The 25798-nt window shown below is 50.3% G+C and overlaps 1 long non-coding RNA gene across 1 annotated transcript; it reads right to left on the bottom strand.

Moving 5' to 3' along the window:
* Positions 1-25798, bottom strand: LOC140472046 (uncharacterized). The gene is made up of 3 exons (XR_011957352.1): positions 25595-25798; positions 25089-25199; positions 1-200 (listed from the first exon to the last, which is right to left on the bottom strand). It is a non-coding gene; the product is annotated as an uncharacterized lncRNA (long non-coding RNA).

Raw genomic sequence — 25798 nt, 5'->3', positions numbered from 1 at the left:
CTTTGATCCGAGTGTAGTGAGTCCAGCCTTTCCCCACCGTCCTTATTGCCGTTTCGGTCGTCAAAAGAGCCTGGTACGGCCCTTCCCAGCCCGGCTGTAATTTAGTCTCTGTCCATGATTTTACTAAGACCCAATCTCCCGGCCGGATGGGATGAACGGTGAATTCAAGGGGTGGAGTCTGTGCCAATAAACCCTGTTCCCTGAGGAAAGACAAAGAGGAGGACAAGCCCAGTATATACTTCTTTAAGAACAAGTCTTTAGTTTCGGGAAGTGGCAATTCCCCATTCGTTCCCAGATAATCCAAATAAGATTTCATAGGGGGATAGTCCCAAATCTTTCCTTGGGGCTGTTCGTACTCACTAGAGAGCTATAGGTAAACATTTGATCCAAGGGAGTCTGGTTTCTATTATCAGTTTAGAGAGCTGTCATTTGAGTGTTTGGTTCATTCTCTCAACCCTTCCTGATGATGGCGGGTGCCATGGAGTATGGAACTCCCAGGAAATTCCCAACCCTTTCATTACCCCCTGTAACACTTTAGAGGTAAAATGAGTTCCTTGGTTGGAATCTATATGGTTCACTAGCCCATATCGGGGAATTATGTTCTCTAATATTGTTTTAGACACCCCACTCGCAGTGGCAGTAGCTCGGGAGTATGCCTCAACCCAACCAGATCGATGATCTACTATAACCAGTATATATTTTAGTCTTCCTACTCTGGGGAGTTCAGTATAATCTACTTGTATACTCTGGAAGGGTCTCAATCCTGGGTCTCTTCCTCCTGCGGTCTGTTTTCTCAAGACTTTCTTATTTACCTTTCTGCATATGATACATCCCTCACATATTTGTTTAACAATTGTATATATTCCTTTCCATCCATATTCCCTAAGAACTAAATCACACATTGCTTGTACTCCCCAATGGCTGCCTTGGTGTAGGACAGCCATAATCTCTCACATCATTTTGTTTAACATTTCCCTTCCATCAGGTAACCTCCAATGCCCATCTGCTGTTTTTACAGCCCCTAAATCTCTCAATTCATTTTCCTCGCTTTCAGTAAATATTGGAGCTTCCCGAGGACCTGGGACAGTAGGTATTAGGGAATGGATCACCATTTCTTGTTTCAGGGCTGCTTCCTTCGCCACTTCATCGGCTAATCTATTCCCCCTAACTTCAGGTTCATTTCCTTTCTGATGACCATTTCCATGCACTACTGCTATTTCTCGGGGGAGTAATAGGGACTTCAAGACCCATTTAATCAACTCCTCGTGTACTAATTCCTTCCCCCGGCTATTGATCAGTCCTCTTTCCTGCCATATCTTTCCGAACGTGCCAACACCAAATACATATTTAGAGTCAGTGAATACTGTTCCCTCTTTATTTTCTAATGCCCTAAGGGCTCTTTCCAATGCATAGAGTTCACAGGTCTGAGCTGACCACCCATTTGGCAACCTTCCTGCCTCCACCACACTACCTTCCATCCCGTCTACGACTGCATACCCATTATGTCTTTTCCCTTCAGTCACCCGGGATGATCCGTCTATAAAAAGTCTAGCCCCTGCATGAAGTGGAACATCTCTCAGGTCCATGCGGACCTTAGTTTGGTATTCTATAATGTCAAGGCAGTCGTGCCCTGGATTCTGAGGAGATTCTCCTTCCCCTTTCCAAAGAAAGGCAGCTGGATTTAAAGAATTGTCCGTGACCAACACTAGATCATCCTTTTCTATTAATATTGCCTCATATTTCAGAATCCGCGAGTCTGTCAACCATCGCCCAGCTTTTTGGTTTAGGATCGTTCTCACTTGGTGTGGGGTACTTACTATTAGGGCTCCCCCAAATGTAAGCTTTCTGCTTTCCTCCACCAACAGTGCAGTGGCAGCCACGGCCTGCACACACTCAGGCCACCCCCGGGATACTGGATCCAGTAGCTTCGAAAGATATGCTCCTGTTTGTCTCATTCCTCCCCACCTCTGGGTCAATACTCCCAAAGCCGCTCCCTTATCTACAGTAACAAAGAGGTGGAAAGGTTTATCTCGAGAAGGTAAGGCTAACACAGGGGCATGGATCAGATCTCTTTTGAGTTCCTCAACTCGTTCTTTTTCCCTCATCATCCCAACTTAGACATTTTGGTTCCTCCTCTAATAGTTTGAGATATAATTCCTTAGTCTTCTGTCCATAGGAATCAATCCACAATCTGCAATATCCCGTTAGACCCAAAAATTTACATAACTCCCGTTTAGTCCTGGGCAGTGGAATCCCCACTATTCCCTCTATCCGTTCCGGGCTTATCTTTCGCTTTCCCTCACTAACTAAATGTACCAAGTATTTCACTTCTCACTCCACATATTGTGGTTTGTTTTTAGATACCCTCAGTCCCTGCTGACCCAGGAAATTCAATAATTTGTTAGTGGCTTCTACTGATTTTCTCTTCTTTTTCCTGTTACTAAGAGGTCGTCTACATCCTGCAACAGGGAGTCCCCTTGGGGCTGCTAAATTTCTCCAATATTTGTTCTAACATCTGTCTAAATAAACTCAGGGAGACCATAAACTCCTGGGGGTGCACAGCCCACCGGTATTGCTGTTTCTGTCCTGTCTTGGGATCTTCCCATTCAAAGGTAAACAAACTCCTCCTTTCCTCTGCCAAGAGCCAAGCCCAAAAGGCATCCTTTAAATCTATCACACTAAACCATTTGTGGTCATGAGGGATCTCACTTAATAACGTATAGGGGTTTGGCACCACTGGGTGCCTGATCTGTACTATTCAATTTAATGTTCTCAAATCCTGCACCAATCGATAAGTTCCATCGGATTTCCGCACTGGTAGGATTGGGGTATTATAAGGAGACATACATGGCTCCAACAGTCCATCTCTAATCAATCCTTCAATTACTGGCTGCAGTCCTCGTTTACCTTCGATGGAAATGGGATATTGTCATTACAGACAACGTCCCCTTTCCTTTTTAAACTTATTTCTAGGGGAGGAATCTGTAGTTTTCCACGATTCCCTTCTCTAGCCCATACAATAGGGTCTATCTCTCTCTCTCCACATCCTCTGTCAATATTGCCATTTGTACAACTAATTCTTTTTCCTGAATTCCAATCTCCAGTCCTAAGAGGATAATTAAGTCTCTCCCTAATAAGTTACTTCCTTTATCAGGGATATACAGCAGTTCCCCTGTGATCCTATCCTTAGGACCTTCTATCATCATAGGTTCAAATACTGGAACATCCTTCCCCTTTTTACCCCCTAAACAGTAATTGACCGTGTCGACATTCCTACTTTCTTTGGTTTAAAATTCAGCGATGACCGTGCTGCCCCCGTATCTACGAGGAAGACTACCTCTTCCCTACAGAGTCCCACCTTCAGGTTTATCAAGGGTTCCTGGTGGGCCCCCGAGGGCAGGAACCCCTGACACCCCTATTCTTCATCAAAATTCATAAGCGGAATTGCCCTCTCTTCCCTTTGTAGATCAGGACAGTCCCGCTTAAAGTGTCCTATCTTTCCACAATAATAGCATCCTGCCTGTGGAGACCTCCAGCTCTGCCCCTGTCACCCGAACCCTCTATCAAATGCTCCCCCTTGTCCTCTCCCTCTCCCTCTCCCCCTCCCTCTCCCCCTTGTCCCTCCCTCTCCCTCTCCCTCTCCCCCTTCTCCCTCCCTCTCCCTCTCCCTCTCCCTCACTCTCCCCCTTGTCCTCTCCCTGTCCCTCTCCCTCTCCGTCCTACCTGCTGCCACCCCCCCTCCAGTTGCTCACTATTGGTTCCATTCTTTTCTGAACTACCTCATCAACCGTAGCTCCCATCATTTTCACCTTCTGTTTTTGTCTCCCGTCCTCTCTCTTTACAAACACTTTCTGTGCCTCTCTTAACAATTCATCTCATGGTTTTTCACTCTACCCTTCTATCTTCTGTCTCTTTCTCTGTATGTCTGGCCATGCCTTTGTCACAAAATGTACTTTCAAAAGACCCTGTGCCACTGGGTCCTCAGGGTTCATTCCAGACTATTTCCACATTGAGTCTCGTAATCTTGGCAGGAAAGCTGAGGGAGTTTCATCTTTCTCCTGGCTAACTTCAAAGGCTTTAGTCAAATTCTGTCACTTTGGAACTGCCTCTCTTATTCCTTTTAGAATCAGGTCTTTCAATTCCCTTATTTCTTCTCTATGATCCGGGTTTTAATTGTCCCACTGGGGGTCTCTGAGGGGAAACTTCGTCTCTCCCTGTCCCCAGTGGGATGTTCCCTGTCCCATATTTTAATGGATGCTCCTCGAATAACTCCCCTTTCTTCTCCAGTAAGTAGTGTATTCAAAATAGACATTAACTCTGTCCATGTACACAGACTGGGCCCCAAGAATTGATCAATTTGTTCAGACAACCCTACCGGATCCTCAACCAGGACCTCCATCTCCTTTTTAAATGTTCTGACCTCCCCACTGGTGAGGGGGGCACTTACAAACCCAATCTCTTTGTCCCCTACTGGTACCTCCCGAAGGGGATAACTCTTTACGTTCTTCCCCTTTTTTGTTTTCCTCCCCTAGGCTTTGGTTTAGATCCTCCGGAGGTCTCCTCAACATCTACTTTATCTTCCTTTTCTTTCGTTGACGATTGAGGGTCTGGGACAACAACATCCCCATCCACCGCCCCTTCTTCCTCCTCTTGTGGGTCATCCGTTCCCTGTCCCCATCTATCTGTCTCTCCTCCTCCTCCTCCATATCCACCTAATTTGATTTTATGGTACGGGGTGGGGGGGGGGGGGGAGCAGCCAAGAGGATCCCAGAGACTGGGTGGGGCAGAGGGGGAATCCCTTGTCTTTACTACCATCATTCCCAAACTGCCCTTCCAACAAGACGCATAGTCTGCCTCCTCTTGACTAAAAGGTTGTTTTTTATTCACATACAAATCTAAATACTGACAGACCCAATCCTCGTCTGAACTGTACTTTGGCCAGAAGACAGCTGGACGAAGGATTGGTTCTTTGGTCCATAATAAACAACAATATTTCATCATTTTGTTTTTATCTTTTTCCCTTGTACAAGTTTTACTTGTCCATTCCCGCAACATCCTTCCCAACGGTGTTTCTGGAGGAATGTTACCAGGGACTTTTTCTTCCTTTACTTCGTCGCAGTTTGACTTACTCTGCCTGCCCCCCATTTCTCAGGACCCTCGCCAGTCCCTCAGCGATTAAATACCCCTTTTCCCAGCCACCAAGGCAATACTTAAAAGTCAGTTTTCTTACCTTGGTCTGTGCAGAGTTGCCTGGCCCCATTTTCTGTATTTTCTATCGACCTCCGTTCACTGTCTGATTCAGATGTCTCTCTTGTGGGATTCGTACCAGTCGCCCAAGGGAGTGCACCAAACTGGGACACGAGACCGCTCCTCAATCGGGAACAGGACGCATCTTCCCAGTGTCCAGGGCCAGCCACTCCCCCGGCGATGGAAGAATATCCCGGATGAACCCCCAGTTTTGAGAAACAAAGCTCATGCACTTCAATAATTTCAGTCTGAGACAAGATCTGAAGCAATCAGTATTGTTTATGATACACTTGCAAGTGTGGTGCCTGCAGTAAGGCACCCAGAGTTTTGCAAGTCCATATCTTATATAGGATTCACTCCTCCCAACCCGGTGCCCATTACTGTTGTTTATCTCTTGCCGTATCCAGCCTTGTACATAACAAAGTAGAAGTCTTGCTTGGCCATTTCACCACATCCTGCTGCGGCCCATTGTTAGGTATATCCTCCTTCACTGCCATCTGTTTCCCCTGTAACATTCCCTCCCATTCCTCATCCATATTGAGCTCTATGACCCTATAATTGGGGTTTGTTTTTGTTTTTCAAGAAGTGGGAAACAGATGCTTCTAACTACTGTTTGTACAGGCATATCTGGCTTAACCTCCACCCTCACAGCACCTTATCTATTTGTCTATAACATCTACCATTGTTTACAGGCATGTTTCATTCTTGTATGCACATCTGAGATAATACAAAAACAATTATATATTTCCTTCACATAGTTTTCATTCTTGTTAACTCAGCTCTTGGTTGAAACAATTCTCCACTGGTGTGAGTGTATTTACCTTGCTCAAGTAATTATGATTGCAGAAGTAACAATACTTTACCTAAATCCCACTGTATACTCCTTGATTGACGGTCTCACTAGAGTCCACAAGACAGTGGAAAAGTTACACATTGCTGAGGCATGTTAGCGCAGGATTTTAAAAAAAATTTGAACAGCAGACACTATTGTGCTATGCTTGGTGTGAGTTCAAACCATTATTGATATTCCCCTGAAAGCTGGTTTTAAATTATAGAATATTGCTGCATCAATGCAGGCCAAAATCCATCTTGTCCAGAATGTGTAATATTTTTAAAAAATAGATAATATGAAACAAGAAAAATGATTTTGGTGATGTGAAGAGATTTGTGTGTGGAACAAAAGTGTGTGCATTTGAAAAAGGAGCAGGTGACAACTTGTGTTGACAGGTGCTGAAACAAAGTGACAATTCACTGCATTCCCTCGAACCTTAATAACTTTGGGAAAGTTTATTGTCCTGACATTGTATCCCAATTCTTGGGGGAAGCTGCGATGAACCATGCATCGTTGAATGAGACTGAATAAATAGAACAAAGATCACATAGTTATAACTGAGGACTGAATTTTAAATGTTGTGAGCAGAAAATAATTGCACCAGTATATTAACTGCACCAAGTCTGGTGAATTAATCAGTCTGGATTCGGCTTCCTCTGTCTGTCTCCCCAATAACTACTGCAGTCCTTCTGCTGAAAGAAGCAAGACCTTGCAGTTTGATTGTTTGCTGACTACACATTGGAGGATTGAGGTTAGACTTGGCAAGGGTCCAAATTAAAGCTACTATCTGTAATCAGAGACAGTGGGATTGCATTTAAAACAAAAATGTGGACTTTCTTTAGTGTCACAAAACTCGTCCATTTTTATCTGAAAGCTGTTCCTTGGCTCAAGGAGACTCTGTCCTTGATTTTTTGTTGGAGGTGGAGGGGGGGGGGTGCAGGTTCCGATCAGTCTGGTGTGGTACAGAGATAAAAAGGATTTGAAGAGGCCTTTTGTTTACATGTAAACAGATGAGCCTTCAGGCCAAAGTGATCGTGCTTGACAACTCACCGACATAATCAAAGGGCAGTGGTCAGCTCTTTAGCTGAGCTAAGCTGAACAGGTTTGCAAAGTTCAACAGGGAGTTGTGTAGAAACTCTCTTTTCTGCCCTCCAACTTCAACTTGAAGCATTGATACTGGTGTTTAACATTGGAACTGATGTACTCGGAACAGCATAATTACGTCTAGCTGGATAGGTGGGGTTCTGTAGGGGTTCTTTGTTCTTTGTGTAATTTTGTGAGTAATGATTGTGCCTGTTTAAAATCTAGTCGGCAACCGAGCTATTTTATTCCAGGTAATTTTCACTGTACACTTATCGAAACAAACTGCAATGTTATGCTCTGGGCTGCCTGCTTAAGAATGTTGTGAGTGGTCTAATCGTCCACATTAGTCATTTCAATGTTAATGTAGTTGTAGTTCCTTATGTTTTAAACAACTTTATAATAGTCTGAGCTTAACAGTTCCAGTAAAAAATATCAAAAGGTATGCAATATTTATTGGATTATGTTAGTTACTGGAAGTATTTATTTAAAGTCACAATTATTTCCTTAGCTTTTAAGATGATGTATATTCCCATTTAAAGGAAGATGATACTTTGCTATGAAGTGAAGGCTGAATCTGCTGTGATCATTTTGAGTCTGGCCATTTGCAGAGAAACACCTTTAAATTTAATCTCAAAGGAGCACTTTATTGTTTGAGGGCTTGGACTTCGGTGTCACCTAATTAAGATGTCACTGAGCAACTTCCCACTTGGTATATCGAGCAAAACATGAGGGAAATTCAACAGACCAGTTGACGAGAGATGAGCATATAGGTGACAGTCTTTAACCATTGTAACAATAAATTCAGAACCTGGTCAATCTCAGATTACTATGTATGATGTTATGTCATAAATAGATTAGATTCCCGACAGTGTGGAAACAATCCACACCGACCCTCCGGAGAGTAACCCACCCAGGCCAATTTCCCTCTGACTAATGTACCGAACACTACGGGCAATTGAGCATGACCAATCCACCTGACCTACACATCTTTGGACTGTGGGAGGAAACCGGAGCACCCGGAGGAAACCCACGCAGACACAGGGTGAATGTGCAAACACCACACAGACAGTCTCCTGACTGAGCCAGCACACCGCCCAAGTGTTTTAACAAAAACAGAAACAGTAAAACACTTCCTGAGAATTGATGCTGTCTTCCATCCTGTTTAACTAATAAATGGTATTGTTGTTGGAGTGAGGTCAATGGAAAATAAAGACCATGAAAGCATAGGAAGGGTTAAAGCATGAAGACCACTGGGAATCTGTGGTCTGTGGAATGCAGGGGCAGGATGGGATAACCATAGTGGAACATTCTTACACCCATTAGCAGAGTAAGGTTAAGGCTGAAGGATCACTATGGCCAGATGAGATAACACTAGTAATAAAGCAAGTTTCTCTGGTAAGTGTTATTATGACAGGATTGGGACCGGAAATATTTGGGACATGACATTAAAATATCTAACTAATAGTTAGTCGAGTCAGCTTGAGACAGGAGACTATTGTAATAGATGGAATAGCTAAATATCTATCATGACAGGTTAGTCTGCAATGGAAGATCACTGCAGCAGAGTTCGCAATAAATATCTAATCATGACATTAGAATAACATCAAGTAGAATGTACAACTAAAGAGGTAATGGGAACTAACATCATTGGTTTATTGTGGAGCTGGAGTGAGATACTTTGATTAAGATAGTTGGTCATGCTGACAAGCTCACAGAAACATGATCAAAAATGATATAAAAATCCACGGACCCTGAGGTTCGGGGGCATTCGAGAATCTGCTTTCTCAGTGTCACGGTTTTTTGTTTGCAAATAAAAGACTTATTTCTTGGAGAACTCTCTGCGTCTCCTGGTGGTTCTCTATAGTTTCTCCACAACACTACCTGACCCAGTAATGCAGGGCCCTGGTCTCTGTCTCCGTTTCTCTCTCTCAGTCTCTCACTTATGCACGCACGAACGCGCACACAGTTACTGAGGGACAGTGAATGACAGAATAATAGAAGCATTTTCAAATATTAAAGCTCCATTAAACAATCCTGGGATGGGTTGATGGGGACAGTGTAGGGGGAGCTTTACTCTGTATCTAACCCTGTTCCGACCCTACCCTGGGAAGGGTTGATGGTGATACAGAAAAGGGAGCTTTACTGTGTATCTAACCCCATCCTGTCCCTGCCCTGGGAGGGGTTGATAGGGAAAGTGCAGGAGGATCGTTATTTTGGAACATAGGAACAGGAGGAGGCCATTCAGCGCCTCGAGCCTGTTCCATCATTCAATGAGATCATGACTAATCTGTGGCCTAACTCCACATTCCTTCCTTTGGCCCATATCCCTCAATATCTTCACTGAATAAACATGTATCTCTCTCTGATTTAACCTCAACGACTGATCCAGCATCCACTGCTGTTTGTGGAAGAGAGTCCCAAACCTCTCCCACCCTGTGTGTGTTAAAGTGCTTCCTACCATCTCTCCTGAACACTCTGGGCCCTCATTCTCAGACTCTGTTCCCTCTTGGTCTAGAATCTCCAACCTGTGGGAATCGTTGATCTTGATTGATCCTGTCTCATTCTGTTTATTCCTTGAAGGCTTTGATCAGATCACCCCTTAGCTTTCTCAATTCTGGAGGAAAACAGCCTCATTTGTCCAGTCTCCCCTCAGAATGTAATCCCTGAGCTCCAGGATCATTCTTGTAAACCTCCCTCTCTGTACTCCAACCTGATACCCACACACTTGCTGACACTGAACTCCATCTAACACAGCTTTGCCCATTCACCCAATCTATCGATATCCCTTTGTAATGTTAAGGTACCATCTGCACTGTCTACAATGCTGCCTAACATTGTACCTAACCCCATGCTGTCCCGATCCTGTGTGTGCAGAGGGATCTATACTCTGTATCTAACCCCATGCTGCACATGTGCTGGGAGTATTCGATGCAGACAGTGTGGAGGGAGATTTACTCTGTATCTAGCCCCATGTTGTCCCTATCCTGGGAATGAATATACCATTGGGTCAGAGACAGGAGACATGATAGAGATGAATGAGACTTTCAGACTGGAGGGAGCTCCAGGCACATACAAGTTGGGAACTGTTTTCAGTAAAAGGTAATTGATCCCAGGTCACTGCAGAGTGTAAGAATCTGATGGTGTTCCCTCACTATCCCCCTCCAATCCCTGGGAAGATCTGCTCCCACACCATGTTCCATCCTAACTGCTAACTGTGTTAGATACATTGATACATTGGGGATGGACAGGGGTGATTTTAAACCTGGGATCTTGCTGTGTAACTTGCCTTCAAAATGCTCTCACATTCCCTTTCAAGTAATCTTTTCCTTCTTTTATCCCGATGAACTTTTGTTGGGAAAGCTGCAACGTGAAGATCCAAAATGTTCAGGCCGAGGGAAGCCTTGGCCAAGCTCCAGAGGGAGACGTGGTTCTGAGGCCTGATCGACAGGCTGCACCCCGTGGGGGCCGACATGGATTGTGTGTTTATTTACCCCGAGGTTTAATCTCCTCTGGGGTTCCTGGGCTTTAGGGGCATCTGGTTAACTGGCTACTGTCAGATTGCGGCCCTGTCATTTTTAAAGCAGGTTTGAAGCCTGGTGTTAAAGTATGTCATTTACATAAATGATTTGGATGCGAGCATAAGAGGTACAGTTAGTGCAGATGACACCAAAATTGGAGGTGTAGTGAACAGTGAACAGGGTTACCTCAGATTACAACAGGATCTGGACCAGATGGGCCAATGGGCTGAGAAGTGGCAGATGGAGATTAATTCAGATAAATGTGAGGCGCTACATTTTGGGAAAGCAAATCTTAGCAGGACTTATATACTTAATGGTAAGGTCCTAGGGAGTGTTGCTGAACAAAGAAACCTTGGAGTCCAGGTGCATACCTCCTTGAAAGTGAAGTCGCAGGTAGGTAGAATAGTGAAGAAGGTGTTTGGTATGCTTTCCTTTATTGGTCAGAGTATTGAGTACAGGAGTTGGGAGGTCATGTTGCAGCTGTACAGGACATTGGTTAGGCCACTGTTGGAATATTGCGTGCAGTTCTGGTCTCCTTCCAATCGGAAAGATGTTGTGAAACTTGAAAGGGTTGAAAGATTTACAAGGATGTTGCCAGAGTTGGAAGATTTGAGCTACAGGGAGAGGCTGAACAGGCTGGGGCTGTTTTCCCTGGAGCATCGGAGGCTGAGGGATGACCTTATAGAGGTTTACAAAATTATGAGGAGCATGGATAGGATAAATAGACATAGTATTTTCCCTGGGGTCGGGGAGTCCAAAACTAGAGGGCATAGGTTTAGGGTGAGAGGGAAAAGATATAAAAGAGACCTAAGGGGCAACATTTTCACGCAGAGGGTGGTACGTGTATGGAATGAGCTGCCAGAGGATGTGGTGGAGGCTGGTACAATTGCAACATTTAAGAGGCATTTGGATGGGTATATGAATAGGAAGGGTTTGGAGGGATATGGGCCGGGTGCTGGCAGGTGGGACGAGATTGGGTTGGGATATCTGGTCGGTATGGACGGGTTGGACCGAAGGGTCTGTTTCCGTTCTGTACATCTCTTTGACTCTATGTCCATCCCCAGGATCTGAGAGGGGGAATTAAAACCCAAATGATGTGACACTCTCTAAAGACTTGTCATAATGTCAGAGTAATATTGGTTACAGAGAGGGTAGGGTGAGAAAATACAACAGTGAGAGAAAGAGAGTGAGAGAGAGATTTGAAAAATTGAGAGAGCAGGGGAAACAGAAGGGGAGAGAGAGGGAGAGATGTGTTGAGATTGTGAAATTCTGCAATGTTTGATTCTGGGGTGACAGGAAATAATTAAACTGAAGCAGCATCACAGAGGGGAGAAATGATCAGAGTCATTAGCTGCTGCTGCATTGTTGCATGTGGGATCTTGCTGTGCACCAGCTGCCCCAATGCCGTCATTGCAACCAGTGAGTGTTTTAATCAGGTAACCTGGTATCTCAAAGTTTCTCCAAAGCTTTGGAATGAAAACTCAGCTCATCACCCGATATGTTTGTGTTTGGATGTCGCTGGGAAATTGTCTGTGTCACAGAGAGAGGGGGAAACCTGGGATCTTGCTGTGCTATCTCTCTGTAATAATTTTCCTCCTTTGCTTTTCAATGAATGCTGTCTCTTTCCTCCCAAGGGATCTTGCTGGCCACTTGAAGATTCAAAGAGAGAAACTTTGGGATCAGGAGACCTTTGAACAAGAGCTTTCTCCAGAGGGGACACGGGCCTGAGGCCTGAGGCCTGGTCGATAGGCTGCACCCCTTGGGGCCCACGTGAGTTGTGTGTTAATTTACCCCGAGGTTCAATCTCCTCTGGGGGACCCTGGGTTTTAGGGGCCTCTGGGTAACTGGCTCCTGTCAGATTGCAGCCCTGTCGTTTTTAAACAGATTTGAAGCCTGGAGTTAAAGTAACTGGGGCCCTGGGATTTGACACAAACACATCAATCCCCAGTGAGTGTCTGACAGACAGGACTCCCCAAGGAGGGAAGTAAAACCTTAAATGAGAAACTTTCTCCAAAGACTTCTTCTAATATCAGAATAATGCTACATGTGGGATCTTGCTGTGTCTCAAACTACCTGCAGAGTGGCCTACGTTGCAACCAGGGTGACCAAATGTGATAATCGCACAGAAAAGACACAGGTTCGCCAATTCCCCAGGTATCTGGGAGGGGATCTCTCTCTCTCTCGGTCTTTCTTTGGTTGATTTTTCAAACAAATAAAACCGTCCCACACACAGAAATTCACAGCCTCCTGTTGGATGTAAAGTGGGATTTGAGCACATTGTGGAGCACGAAGGGGACTACCCTGTGGGATTGCACTGTGCATCAATAGCCCACCCTGTGACTTGTCGTCATTTTAATGGGGTGGGGTGTGGAGGACAGGATGTGGGATTCCAGGCAGGGAGAGACAGACAGAGAGAGACTCATGATCAGAAACTGGATTTGGAAAGTGCTGGTATTATTGGGATCTTGTTGTGTGAAAATTACATGGGGGGGCATTTTGCTTGTGGAGTGGTTGATATGGGGAGGGGTTGTTGCTGGGGGATGGCACTAGTTCTCGCAGGGGGTAAAGATGAGGAAATACCCAGGTATGCCACACCCAGCTGCCTGTTGGATCTTGCTGTGTGCCCCTCAGCCTGCAGGTTGCCCCTTACACATCACAGGAGTCTGTCGACAGGGCCCGGGCTCCGTTTGCTGATGGTCTGATAGTGGGTGGGGTGTATCATCCCTCCTTTCCCCAGCCCAGACCACCCCACCACCTCTCCTCCCCCTCCCTCCACAATGTGATAGTGAGGGGGCTAATGTCTACAGGACAGGGCGGGGAGATGGGAACACACTTTAAATGGGAGGGAGGGAGGGGAGGGCATTTCAATCAGAACGGAGGGGAATGGAGAGAGAGAGAGAGAGAGAGAGAGAGAGAGAGAACAATCCATTCTCGAGAACAGGAGGAAGCTGAGCGGAGAGATGGAGAGGGGGATAGGGACAGGGAGAGAGAGGTGGGGGAGAAGAGAGAGAATGAGAGAGGGAAACAGATGGGAAGGAGTGAAGGAGAAAGAGAGACAGTGTGAGGGAAGGTGGGAGAGAGGGAGAGAAGCAGCTGGAGGGGGCAGGTTAAACACGGAGGGAGGGACAAGATCCAGGCTCTGAGACCAACTCCCTTCCATCGAGTCTCAGAATATAAACCCTTGGGGTGGGGTTGGGGGTCTCAGTCAGAAAGCATTGACCCCCTGGGTCCCAGTGAAATCTGTTCCCATTCTCTGGGTTTAAAACCAGGGGGAAGTGCTGATAAAATCGGGAGCTTTGGGAAGTCACTCAGTGATGGGATTTTGTTTGTTTTTCTTGTTTTTTGATTCAAAAGATCTTGGCTCTGATTTAATCAACTTCCATCTCCCTCTCTCCCTCCCTCACACTGCCAACCCTGGGATTTTCTCTCTTTCTGTGTCTGTCTCCAATTCTCTGTCCCTAATCTTGTTTGTGTTCTCTCCCCACCTCGGTCTCTGTCCCTCTCTCTATCTGTCTGTATGCCCCCAGCCCTCCCTCCCTGTCCTCCTGTCCCTAAGGGAGATTTGGACTCAGTATCGTGTGGTATTGCACATATCATTAACACAGTGGGATCTTGCTGTTCCCTGGGACTCCTGTTGTTGTCCAAACTGTGGGTGTGGGTGTGGGTGTGGGTGGGGGGAAATAACGCCCCTTTCTCAGGGTGGAGTGGGGCAGGGGGGAAGCCTGGGGACTGGGATCTTGCTGTGCATGAAGACACACACAGTCGAATGGCCGGTAAGTCTCTGCACATACTCCCTGTGCCCCCCCCCCAGCCCAGGGCCTGGGACACAGTGAGGGGTGGGGGTGGTGAGGGAGGGTGGGGGAATTGTACACAATGGAGACACAGAGGGGGCTTTTATAGAGAGATAGGGGAGTATGGGCAGAGGGGACAGTGGGGTGGGTAGGGGGTAAATGAAGGTACACCGGGGAGAGGGGCAATTAGATTGGGGAAGGAGGGGAAAATAGGGGGGGCTGGAAAATTCCAGGGGAGTGGAAAATTATGGGTGGGGTCACAAATTAGCCGAAGATGGGGGGCTTTGGGGTTACAGAGGAAGGGGGTGGTAAATGTAGGGGGAACAGAATATTGGGGGGCAATATTTGGTGGGGGTGTGGATTGGAAAGGGAAATAAATGGGGATGGGCTGGAAACCCCCCCCGAAGTGGGGGAGAGACTGAACATGGGGGTATTGGGAATTGTGGTCAGGAATATAATTGGCGGGGGGGGGGGGCAGCACAATAGAGTGAAAATGTGATGGGGGGGAGGTTTATGTAAAGTCCCTGTCTCAGGGAGTGAGGGGCAGTGAAGCAGTCCCTCAAAAGGTCACTGAGTGTCTGCACGTACTCACTGTGTCCCCCCAACATAAAGGGGTGGGTGGGGGAGGGGGTGCTGCCAAATTAGGAACAGACATAACATCCAGGGGTGGGGACAAAACTTTGGGAGGGCAAATAATTAGGGGGAATCCATATGGAAAACTAGGGAGCAGGGGGTGTCAGGTAAAACCCCTTTGAGTGAGATTGGGGCATGGGGGGGTGGGGGGGAAGTGACAAAATTGCTGGAGAGTGGGATCTTCCTCTGCCCATCCACGGTCAGTCAAAAGGCCAGTGAGTGTCTGCACATGCTCACTGTGTGGGGAGGCGGTGGGCTATCAGTGAGGAGCGGTCTCTGCCAGAACGGGGACTCAGTCACGGGCCATTCAGGGGCAAATCCCAGGGGGGCAGGACACTGGGCCGTTAATAGAAGGGGGGATAGACACGATGGGCTGAATATCCTCCTCCTGGACTGTGAGCCATCAGGGATTCTGGTCTCAGCCAGTCCCCACAGGCTCCTGTACCCCCTGGACGGGTATTGGGGGAGGTCCATGAGGAGGGTATATCGGACACAGAGGGGCTTTTATATACGTTTGGGGACGTTCAGAGGGCAGGAACAAGGAGGGAGGGGGCCAGAGAAAAGACGGATGGGCCAAAAAACAGAATGGAAAGGGAGTGGAACAACGGAGAGAGGGACCGACAGGAGAGGGAGGGAGTGGGGAGGGAGGGAGTGGGGAGGGAGGTAGAGGGAATGGGGAGGGAGGATGAGGGAATGGGAGGATGGGGAGGGAGAGGGAGGGTGAGGGAAGACCAAGGGGGGAGAGAGGACGAGGGGGAAGGAGGACGAAGGGTGAGGGAGGACGAAGAGGGGAGGGAGGGGGAGGGAGGACGAAGAGGGGAGGGAGGGGGAGGGAGGACGAAGAGGGGAGGGAGGGGGAGAAAGGATGGGGGGAGGGGGAGGGATGATGGGGTGGGAGGGGGAGGGATGATGGGGTGGAAGTGGGAGAGAGGATGGGGTGGGAGGGGGAGGAGGGAGAGGGGGAGGGGGAGGGAGGATGGGGTGGGAGGGGGATTGAGGGTGAGGGGGAAGGAGGATAGGGTGGGAGGGTGAGGGGGAGGGAGGACGAAGGGGTGGAACAGGTCAGGGTGGGGGAAATGAGGGCGAAGGGGGTGAGGACAGGTAGAGGGTCCCACCTGGTTGGACAATGGGAGGAATGAATCCAGTTGGTGGGAGAGAGCAGGGGAAGGGAGGGGGAGGGAGGTTATTTGAAATTGGAGGACTCCGTGTTGAATCCTCTGGGCTGGAGGTTTCCCAGGAGGGGGATGAGATGTTGTTCCTCCAATTTGAGGTGTGGTTCGTTGTGGTAATGCAGGAGGTCGAGGATGGTCATGTTGGGGGGGGAAGTGAACTGGGCGGTGACTGGGGGGTCTGGTCAGCCCCTCTGGGCCCGGTGTGATGCTCAGTGAACCGTTCCCTAAGTTTCCATTGGGTCTTCCTGATGGAGAGAAGCCCACACCGGGAGCACCTGATGCTGGAAACACGGTTGGAGGAGAGGCAGGTGAACCTCTGTCTCCCCTGGAAGAAGGGTTTGGGGGCCCGGGATGGAGCTGAGGGGGCTGGGGGTGTAACAGCAGGGTTTGTATCTTTTCCAGTGACAGGGGAAGGTACCTGGGGGTTTGGGGAGTGAGAGTGATACAAACCCAAGGAGTGTCAAAGGGAACGGTCCTTGTGGAAGGCAGAGAGGGGTGGGGGAAGGGAAGAGGGTCTTGCTGGGAAAGCAAATTCCTGATCCCAAAACAAAGGTCCCATTGATTCCGAGCTCTGGTCCTGGATTATAACACTGACCAGGGCAGGGGGGTGTGTTTTGACATTGGGACAGGGGCTAGGGAGATGCTCACTGCAGAATCCTCCCCATTCACCTGGTTCTGGTTGTTATCTCAGTGTTCGGGTTATTCCAGTTATATTCAGGGAGAACCCTCAGGATTTGATGGGAACGGGTCAGGACGGGTGGGGACAGAGGGGGACAGGTGGGGTCAGGTGGGGACAGGTGATTCTGATGGGGACAGATGTGGACTGGTGGGAATGGAGGGGGAAGGAGTGGGACTGGTGATGACAGATGGGGACTGACAGGAACTGATAGGGACAGATGGGGACAGATGATTCAGTTGGCGACTGGTGGTGAGATGATGACTAATGGCGACAGAGGAGACTGGTGGGAACAGATGGGAGCAAAGGGGGACTGAATGGGAATAATGGCGACAGATGATGACTGGTGGCGACAGATGGGGAGAGATTGGGACTGGTTGCAACAGATGGGGAGAGTGGGGGGGTGGAGAAAGTGAGGGGGGGGAAAGAGTGAGAGGGGGGAAAAGAGAGGGATTGGTGGCGACTGACAGGGACAGAGAGGGACTGATGAGGATAGAATGGGAATAATGGGGACTGGTGGGGACAGAGGGAGACTGCAGGGACTGGCGGGGCGAGGTGGGGAGAGAAGGGGACAGAGGGAGACAGATGGTTCTTGTGGCAACTGATGGGGAGAGAAGGAGACAGGAGGGGGACAAATTGTTCTGATAGGGACTGGTAGGGGCACATGGGGAATGGGGGGACTGATGGGACTGATCGGGGACTGGTGGGGAAAAATGGAGACTGGTGGGGGATTGGTGGGGACACATTGGGACTGGTGGGACCTGTGGGGACACGGAGGCTGGTGGGGTCTGATGATTCTGATGGGGTCAGATGCGGATTGGTGGGGACACAGGACAGAGGGGAACAGAGGGGAACAGGTGGGGACTGGGGGAAACGGTGGGGAAAGATGGGGACTGGACAAGGGACGAACGGTAGTGGGTGGGGACTGAATTAAACAGATGAGGTCTGCTGGGGAATGATGGGGACAGAAGGGGGCAGGTGAGGGGTGGGGGGGGTTCGATGGGGACGGGGGAGACGGTGGGAGGAGGGGTGATGATGGGGGGGACAATTAGGGGAGGGGGAACAATGGAGGCTGAGGAATGATGGGGAGCGAGGGGATGATTGGGAGGGGGAGATAATGGGGGGGGGATAATGCGGGGGGATAATGGGGGGGTCGACGGGGGGTGGAAGGCGATGGGGGGAAGGCGACGGGGGTGGGGGAAGGAGACGGGGGGGGAGGAGACGGGGGGGGAAGGAGACGGGGGGGAAGGAGACGGGGGGGAAGGAGACGGGGGGGAAGGAGACGGGGGGGGAAGGAGACGTGGGGGGGAAGGAGACGGGGGGGGGAAGGAGACGGGGGGGGGAAGGAGACGGGGGGGGGAAGGAGACGGGGGGGGGAAGGAGACGGGGGGGGGAAGGAGACGGGGGGGGGAAGGAGACGGGGGGGGAAGGAGACGGGGGGGGAAGGAGACGGGGGGGAGAAGGAGACGGGGGGGAGAAGGAGACGGGGGGGGGAAGGAGACGGGGGGGGAAGGAGACGGGGGGGGAAGGAGACGGGGGGGGGAAGGAGACGGGGGGGGGAAGGAGACGGGGGGGGAAGGAGACGGGGGGGGAAGGAGACGGGGGGGAGAAGGAGACGGGGGGGGAAGGAGATGGGGGGGAAGGAGACGGGGGGGGGAAGGAGACGGGGGGGGGAAGGAGACGGGGGGGGAAGGAGACGGGGGGGGAAGGAGACGGGGGGGGAAGGAGACGGGGGGCGGAAGGAGACGGGGGGCGGAAGGAGACGGGGGAAAGGAGACGGGGGGGAAGGAGACGGGGGGGGAAGGAGACGGGGGGGGAGGAGATGGGGGGAAGGAGACGGGGGGGGAAGGAGACGGGGGGGGGAAGGAGACGGGGGGAAGGAAACGGGGGGGAAGGAGACGGGGGGGAAGGAGACGGGGGGGGAAGGAGACGGGGGGGAAGGAGACGGGGGGGAAGGAGACGGGGGGGGAAGGAGACGGGGGGGCGGAAGGAGACGGAGGGGAAGGAGACGGGGGGGGGGAAGGAGACGGGGGGGGAAGGAGACGGGGGGAAGGAGACGGGGGGGAAGGAGACGGGGGGAAGGAGACGGTGGGGAAGGAGACGGGGGGAAGGAGACGGGGGGGAAGGAGACGGGGGGGAAGGAGACGGGGGGGAAGGAGACGGGGGGAAGGAGACGGGGGGGAAGGAGACGGGGGGGGGAAGGAGACGGGGGGGAAAGGAGACGGGGGGCAGGAGACGGGGGGGGAAGGAGACGGGGGGAAGGAGACGGGGGGGAAGGAGACGGGGGGGAAGGAGACGGGGGGGGAGAGATTAGGGCGGAAGAGGGCGGTTTGGAATGACTGAACAAAGTACAGTAAGAGGCAGGTTTGGGAGGGAAGGTTTAAAGTGAGTGGAGGAGGTGACAGTGATAGAGAGGTTTGGAGTGTTTGGAGGAGGTGACAGTGATAGGGAAGTTTGGAGTGTTTGGAGGAGGTGACAGTGGTAGGGAGGGTTGGAGTGTTTGGAGGAGGTGACAGTGATAGGGAGGGTTGGAGTGTTTGGAGGAGGTGACAGTGGTAGGGAGGGTTGGAGTATCTGGGGGAGGTGACAGTGATAGGGAGGGTTGGAGTGTTTGGAGGAGGTGACAGTGATAGGGAGGGTTGGAGTGTTTGGAGGAGGTGACAGTGGTAGGGAGGGTTGGAGTGTCTGGGGGAGGTGACAGTGATAGGGAGGGATGGAGTGTGTGGAGGAGGTGACAGTGATAGGGAGGGTTGGAGTGTTTGAGGAGGTGACAGTGATAGGGAGGGATGGAGCGTCTGGAGGAGGTGACAGTGATAGGGAGGGATGGAGTGTGTGGAGGAGGTGACAGTGGTAGGGAGGGATGGAGTGTTTGGAGGAGGTGACAGTGATAGGGAGGGATGGAGTGTGTGGAGGAGGTGAATGTGGTACGGAGGGTTGGAGTGTTTGGAGGAGGTGACAGTGATAGGGAAGATTGGCCTGTTTGGAGGAGGTGACAGTGATAGAGAGGGATAGAGTGATTCGAGGAGGTGACAGTGATACGGAGGGTTGGAGTATATTGAGGAGGTTACAGTGAGAGGGAGGGTTGATGTTACTGGAGGAGGTGACAGTGATAGGGAGGGTTGGAATGTTTGAGGAGGTGACAGTGATAGGGAGGGATGGAGTGTTTGAGGAGGTGACAGTGATAGGGAGGGTTGGAGTGTTTGGAGGAGGTGACAGTGATAGGGAGGGTTGGAGTGTTTGAGGAGGTGACAGTGATAGGGAGGGTTGGAGTGTCTGGAGGAGGTGACAGTGATAGGGAGGGTTGGAGTGTTAGGAGGTGGTGACAGTGATAGGGAGGGTTGGAGTGTTTGGAGGAGGTGACAGTGACAGTGGGGTTTGAGTGTCCGGAGGAGGTGACAGCGATAGGGAGGGTTGGAGTGTTAGGAGGTGGTGACAGTGATAGGGAGGGTTGGAGTGTTTGGGGGAGGTGACAGTGATAGGGAGGGTTGGAGTGTTTGGGGGAGGTGACAGTGATAGGGAGGGTTGGAGTGTTTGTGGGAGGTGACAGTGATAGGGAGGGTTGGAGTGTGTGGAGGAGGTGACAGTGATAGGGAGGGTTGGAGTGTTTGGGGGAGGTGACAGTGATAGGGAGGGTTGGAGTGTGTGGAGGAGGTGACAGTGATAGGGATGGAGTGTATGTAGGAAGTGACAGTGATAGGGAGGGTTGGGTTGTTTGGAGGAGGTAACTGTGGTAGGGAGGGTTGGAGTGACTGGAGGAAGTGACAGTGATAGGGAGGGTTGGAGTGACTGGAGGAGGTGACAGCGATAGGGAGGGTTGGAGTGTGTGGAGGAGGTGACAGCGATAGGGAGGGATGGAGTGATTCGAGGAGGTGACAGAGATACGGAGGGTTGGAGTGATTCGAGGAGGTGACAGAGATACGGAGGGTTGGAGTATATGGAGGAGGTTACAGTGAGAGGGAGGGTTGATGTTACTGGAGGAGTGGACAGTGATAGGGAGGGTTGGAGTGGTTGGAGGAGGTGACAGTAATAGGGAGGGTTGGAGTGTTTGGAGGAGGTGACAGTGATAGGGAGGGTTGGAGTGTTTGGAGGAGGTGACAGTAATAGGGAGGGTTGGCGTGTTTGGAGGAGGTGACAGTAATAGGGAGGGTTGGCGTGTTTGGAGGAGGTGACAGTAATAGGGAGGGTTGGCGTGTTTGGAGGAGGTGACAGTAATAGGGAGGGTTGGCGTGTTTGGAGGAGGTGACAGTGATAGGGAGGGAGTGTTTGGAGGAAGTGACAGTGAAAGGGAGGGTTGGAGTGTTTGGAGGAGGTGACAGTGATAGGGAGGGTTGGAGTGTTTGGAGGAGATGAGAGTGATAGGGAGGGTTGGAGTACTTGGAGGAGGTGACAGTGATAGGGAGGGTTGGAGTGTTTGGAGGAGGTGACAGTGATCTGGAGGTTTGGAGTGTTTGGAGGAGGTGACAGTGATAGGGAGGGATGGAGTGATTCGAGGAGGTGACAGTGATACGGAGGGTTGGAGTATATTGAGGAAGTTACAGTGAGAGGCAGGGTTGATGTATCTGGAGGAGGTGAAAGCGATACGGAGGGTTGGAGTGTTTGGAGGAGGTGACAGTGATCAGGAGGGTTGGCGTATTTGGAGGAGGTGACAGTGATTGAAAGGGTTGGAGTGTTTGGAAGAGGTGACAGTGATAGGGAGGATTGGAGTGTTTGGAGGAGGTGACAGTGATAGGGAGGGTTGGAGTGTTTGGAGGAGGTGACAGTGATAGGGAGGGTTGGAGTGTTTGGAGGAGGTGACAGTGATAGGGTGGGTTGGAGTGTTTGGAGGAGGTGACAGTGATCAGGAGGGTTGGCGTATTTGGAGGAGGTGACAGTGATTTAAAGGGTTGGAGTGTTTGGAGGAGGTGACAGCGATAGGGAGGTTTGGAGTGTTAGGAGGTGGTGACAGTGATAGGGAGGGTTGGAGCGTCTGGAGGAGGTGACAGTGATAGGGAGGGTTGGAGTGTTAGGAGGTGGTGACAGTGATAGGGAGGGATGGAGCGTCTGGAGGAGGTGACAGTGATAGGGAGGGTTGGAGTGTGTGGAGGAGGTGACAGTGATAGGGAGGGTTGGAGCGTCTGGAGGAGGTGACAGTGATAGGGAGGGTTGGAGTGTGTGGAGGAGGTGACAGTGATAGGGAAGGTTACACTGTCTGGAGGAGGTGACAGTGATAGGGAGGGTTGGAGTGTTAGGAGGAGGTGACAGTGATAGGGAGGGTTGGAGTGTGTGGAGGAGGTGACAGTGGTAGGGAGGGTTGGAGCGTCTGGAGGAGGTGACAGTGATAGGGAGGGTTGGAGTGTTAGGAGGTGGTGACAGTGATAGGGAGGGATGGAGCGTCTGGAGGAGGTGACAGTGATAGGGAGGGTTGGAGTGTGTGGAGGAGGTGACAGTGATAGGGAGGGATGGAGTGTTAGGAGGAGGTGACAGTGATAGGGAGGGTTGGAGTGTGTGGAGGAGGTGACAGTGATATGGAGGGTTGGAGCGTCTGGAGGAGGTGACAGTGATAGGGAGGGTTGGAGTGTGTGGAGGAGGTGACAGTGATAGGGAAGGTTACACTGTCTGGAGGAGGTGACAGTGATCGGGAGGGTTGGAGGTTTGGAGGAGGTGTCAGTAATAGGGAGGGTTGGAGTGGTTGGAGGAGGTGACAGTGATAGGGAGGGTTGGATTGTTTGGAGGAGGCGACAGTGATAGTGGGGTTTGAGTGTTTGGAGGAGGCGACAGTGATAGGGATGGAGTGTTTTTAGGAAGTGACAGTGATAGGGAAGGTTACAGTGTCTGGAGGAGGTGACAGTGGTAGGGAGGGTTGGAGTATACAGAGAAGGTGATAGTGAATGGGAGGGTTGGAGTGTCTGGAGGAGGTGACAGTGATAGGAAGGATTGGCCTGTTTGGAGGAAGTGACAGTGATAGGGAGGGATGGAGTGTGTGGAGGAGGTGACAGTGATAGGGAGGGATGGAGTGTTTGGAGGAGGTGACAGTAATAGGGAGGGTTGGCGTGTTTGGAGGAAGTGACAGTGATAGGGAGGGTTGGAGTGTTTGGAGGAGGTGACAGTGATAGGGAGGGATGGAGTGTTTGGAGGAGGTGACAGTGATAGGGAGGGATGGAGTGTTTGGAGGAGGTGACAGTGATAGGGAGGGTTGGAGTGTTTGGAGGAGGTGAGAGTGATAGGGAGGGTTGGAGTACTTGGAGGAGGTGACAGTGATAGGGAGGGTTGGAGTGTTTGGAGGAGGTGACAGTGATAGGGAGGATTGGCCTGTTTGGAGGAAGTGACAGTGATAGGGAGGGATGGAGTGTTTGGAGGAGGTGACAGTGATAGGGAGGATTGGCCTGTTTGGAGGAAGTGACAGTGATAGGGAGGTATGGAGTGTTTGGAGGAGGTGACAGTGATAGGGAGGGATGGATTATCTGGAGGAGGTGACAGTGAGAGGGAGGGATGGAGTGATTCGAGAAGGTGACAGCGATATTGAGGGTTGGAGTATATTGAGGAGGTTACAGTGAGAGGGAGGGTTGATGTTACTGGAGGAGTGGTCAGTGATAGGGAGGGTTGGAGTGGTTGGAGGAGGTGACAGTGATAGGGAGGGTTGGAGTGTTTGGCGGAGGTGACAGGGATAGGGAGGTTTGGTGCGGTTGGCGGAGGTGACAGTGATAGGGAAGGTTGGTGTGTCTGGAGGAGGTGACAGTGATTGGGATGGTGTGTTTGGAGGAGGTGACAGTGATAGGGAGGGTTGGAGTGTTTGGAGGAGGTGACAGTGATAGGGTGGGTTGGAATGTCTGGAGGAGGTGACAGTGATAGGGATGGAGTATATGGAGGAGGTGTCAGTGATAGGGATGGTTGGAGTGTTTAGAGGAGGTGACAGTGATTGGGATGGTGTGTTTGGAGGAGGTGACAGTGATAGGGAGGGTTGGAGTGTTTGGAGGAGGTGACAGTGATAGGGAGGGTTGGAGTGTTTGGAGGAGGTGACAGTGAGAGGGAGGGTTGGAGTGGTTGGAGGAGGTGACAGTGATAGGGAGGGTTGGAGTGTCTGGGGGAGGTGACAGTGATAGGGAGGGTTGGAGTGGTTGGAGGAGGTGACAGTGATAGGGAGGGTTGGAGTGTTTGGAGGAGGTGACAGTGATAGGGAGGGTTGGAGTGTTTGGAGGAGGTGACAGTGATAGGGAGGGTTGGAGTGTCTGGGGGAGGTGACAGTGATAGGGAGTGATGGAGTGTGTGGAGGAGGTGACAGTGATAGGGAGGGTTGGAGTGTTTGGAGGAGGTGACAGTGCTTGGGAGGGTTGGAGTGTTTGGAGGAGGTGACAGTGATAGGGAGGGTTGGAGTGTGTGGAGGAGGTGACAGTGCTCGGGATGGTTGGAGTGTTTGGAGGAGGTGACAGTGATAGGGAGGGTTGGAGTGTTTGGAGGAGGTGACAGTGATAGGGAGGGTTGGAGTGTCTGGGGGAGGTGACAGTGATAGGGAGGGATGGAGTGTGTGGAGGAGGTGACAGTGCTCGGGATGGTTGGAGTGTTTGGAGGAGGTGACAGTGCTTGGGAGGGTTGGAGTGTTTGTCGGAGGTGACAGTGATAGGGAGGGATGGAGTGTTTGGTGGAGGTGACAGTAATAGGGAAGGTTACAGTGGCTGGAGGAGTTTAAACAGATCGGGACGGCTGTGATGTTCCCCCAAGGTGAAATACATAGGGAGGGCTGTTCAGACAGTAGAATATGAAAGCCTCTGGAGGAGGCTGGGTGGTATGAGCAGGGAAGGGAATAGTGTGTGTGAGAGGGAGCATAAAGTGAGTCTGAGTGATGTTTGTGAGGGAGGCCACACATACGAGTGGAATAAATTAACAGCACATACCTCAGGGACCTGCAGTGATGAAACCCTCATTTGAACATGACTGGAAGAATAACAGTAAACTGTCACAGAAAGTCAAAACACTCATTATTAAAGGTAGTGCAGGTTGGACAATGGCAAAGAGATTGTCATGAAGGACAGGGATGAAACAGAATAATGCATGGGTATGCATTCAGATCCACAGTAAGGGGATCATACCAGGGCCTATCCAATCAACCACAGCAAAACAAGTTAACTATTGAATTATAGATGAATGTTCAAAAACATTCACCTCTGAATCAATGTGATTGTACTTCAATGTAAACTCCCTGGCTGAAGCTTGTAGCTGAGAAGTTAGCACAGGACTGGCATCAAACACTTCGTTTTCATGAATTCCACTTCTCTGTAAAATGAGATGACAAAAGAAACATGTTGAGAGATATTCAGAATAAACCAGCCCTTGGCTTGAGTGTTAAATATCCACCTATTGAAGGAGTTTCCAAAATCTACCACCATCAGTTGAGGACGGGAATTGATCAAATGATTTGAGAGAATTAGTATTTTAATGACAAGGTTATGTTGTCGAGATGACCTGAGAGATTTGATAGATGCTTCAAATTTTAAGATATTTATCTAACCGCTAATTGTGTTCTTCCAAAGATTATTTGGATAGCAGAAGATTGGAATACAGGAAAGAGAAACTTATTAATGAACAGAATTAATCTTCTGTGTTAATCTCCTCAATGGCGGAGTACCTACCCAGCATTCCCCGCGATGGTGAATACCCTCTATACTCACTACAGGCGAGGGCGGCGCAGCCGCAGTGCCCGGTCTGTCTCCGTGGGAAACGGGAAAAGACGCGCTTTTCCAGACGGCAAGGCTGCAGGAGCTGGACAGAGGGATTCGGACCGAGAATAAACCCTTCCAGAGAGAAGCGAGCACCTTGAAAAATAACGTGTGGTTAAATGTTTTGCAATTTCGAGGTGAAAATCCGCCATCTTG

Source organism: Chiloscyllium punctatum, unplaced genomic scaffold (assembly GCF_047496795.1).
Source record: "Chiloscyllium punctatum isolate Juve2018m unplaced genomic scaffold, sChiPun1.3 scaffold_233, whole genome shotgun sequence".
Classification (NCBI taxonomy): Eukaryota; Metazoa; Chordata; class Chondrichthyes; order Orectolobiformes; family Hemiscylliidae; genus Chiloscyllium; species Chiloscyllium punctatum.
This window is presented reverse-complemented; position numbering and strand designations above follow the sequence as displayed.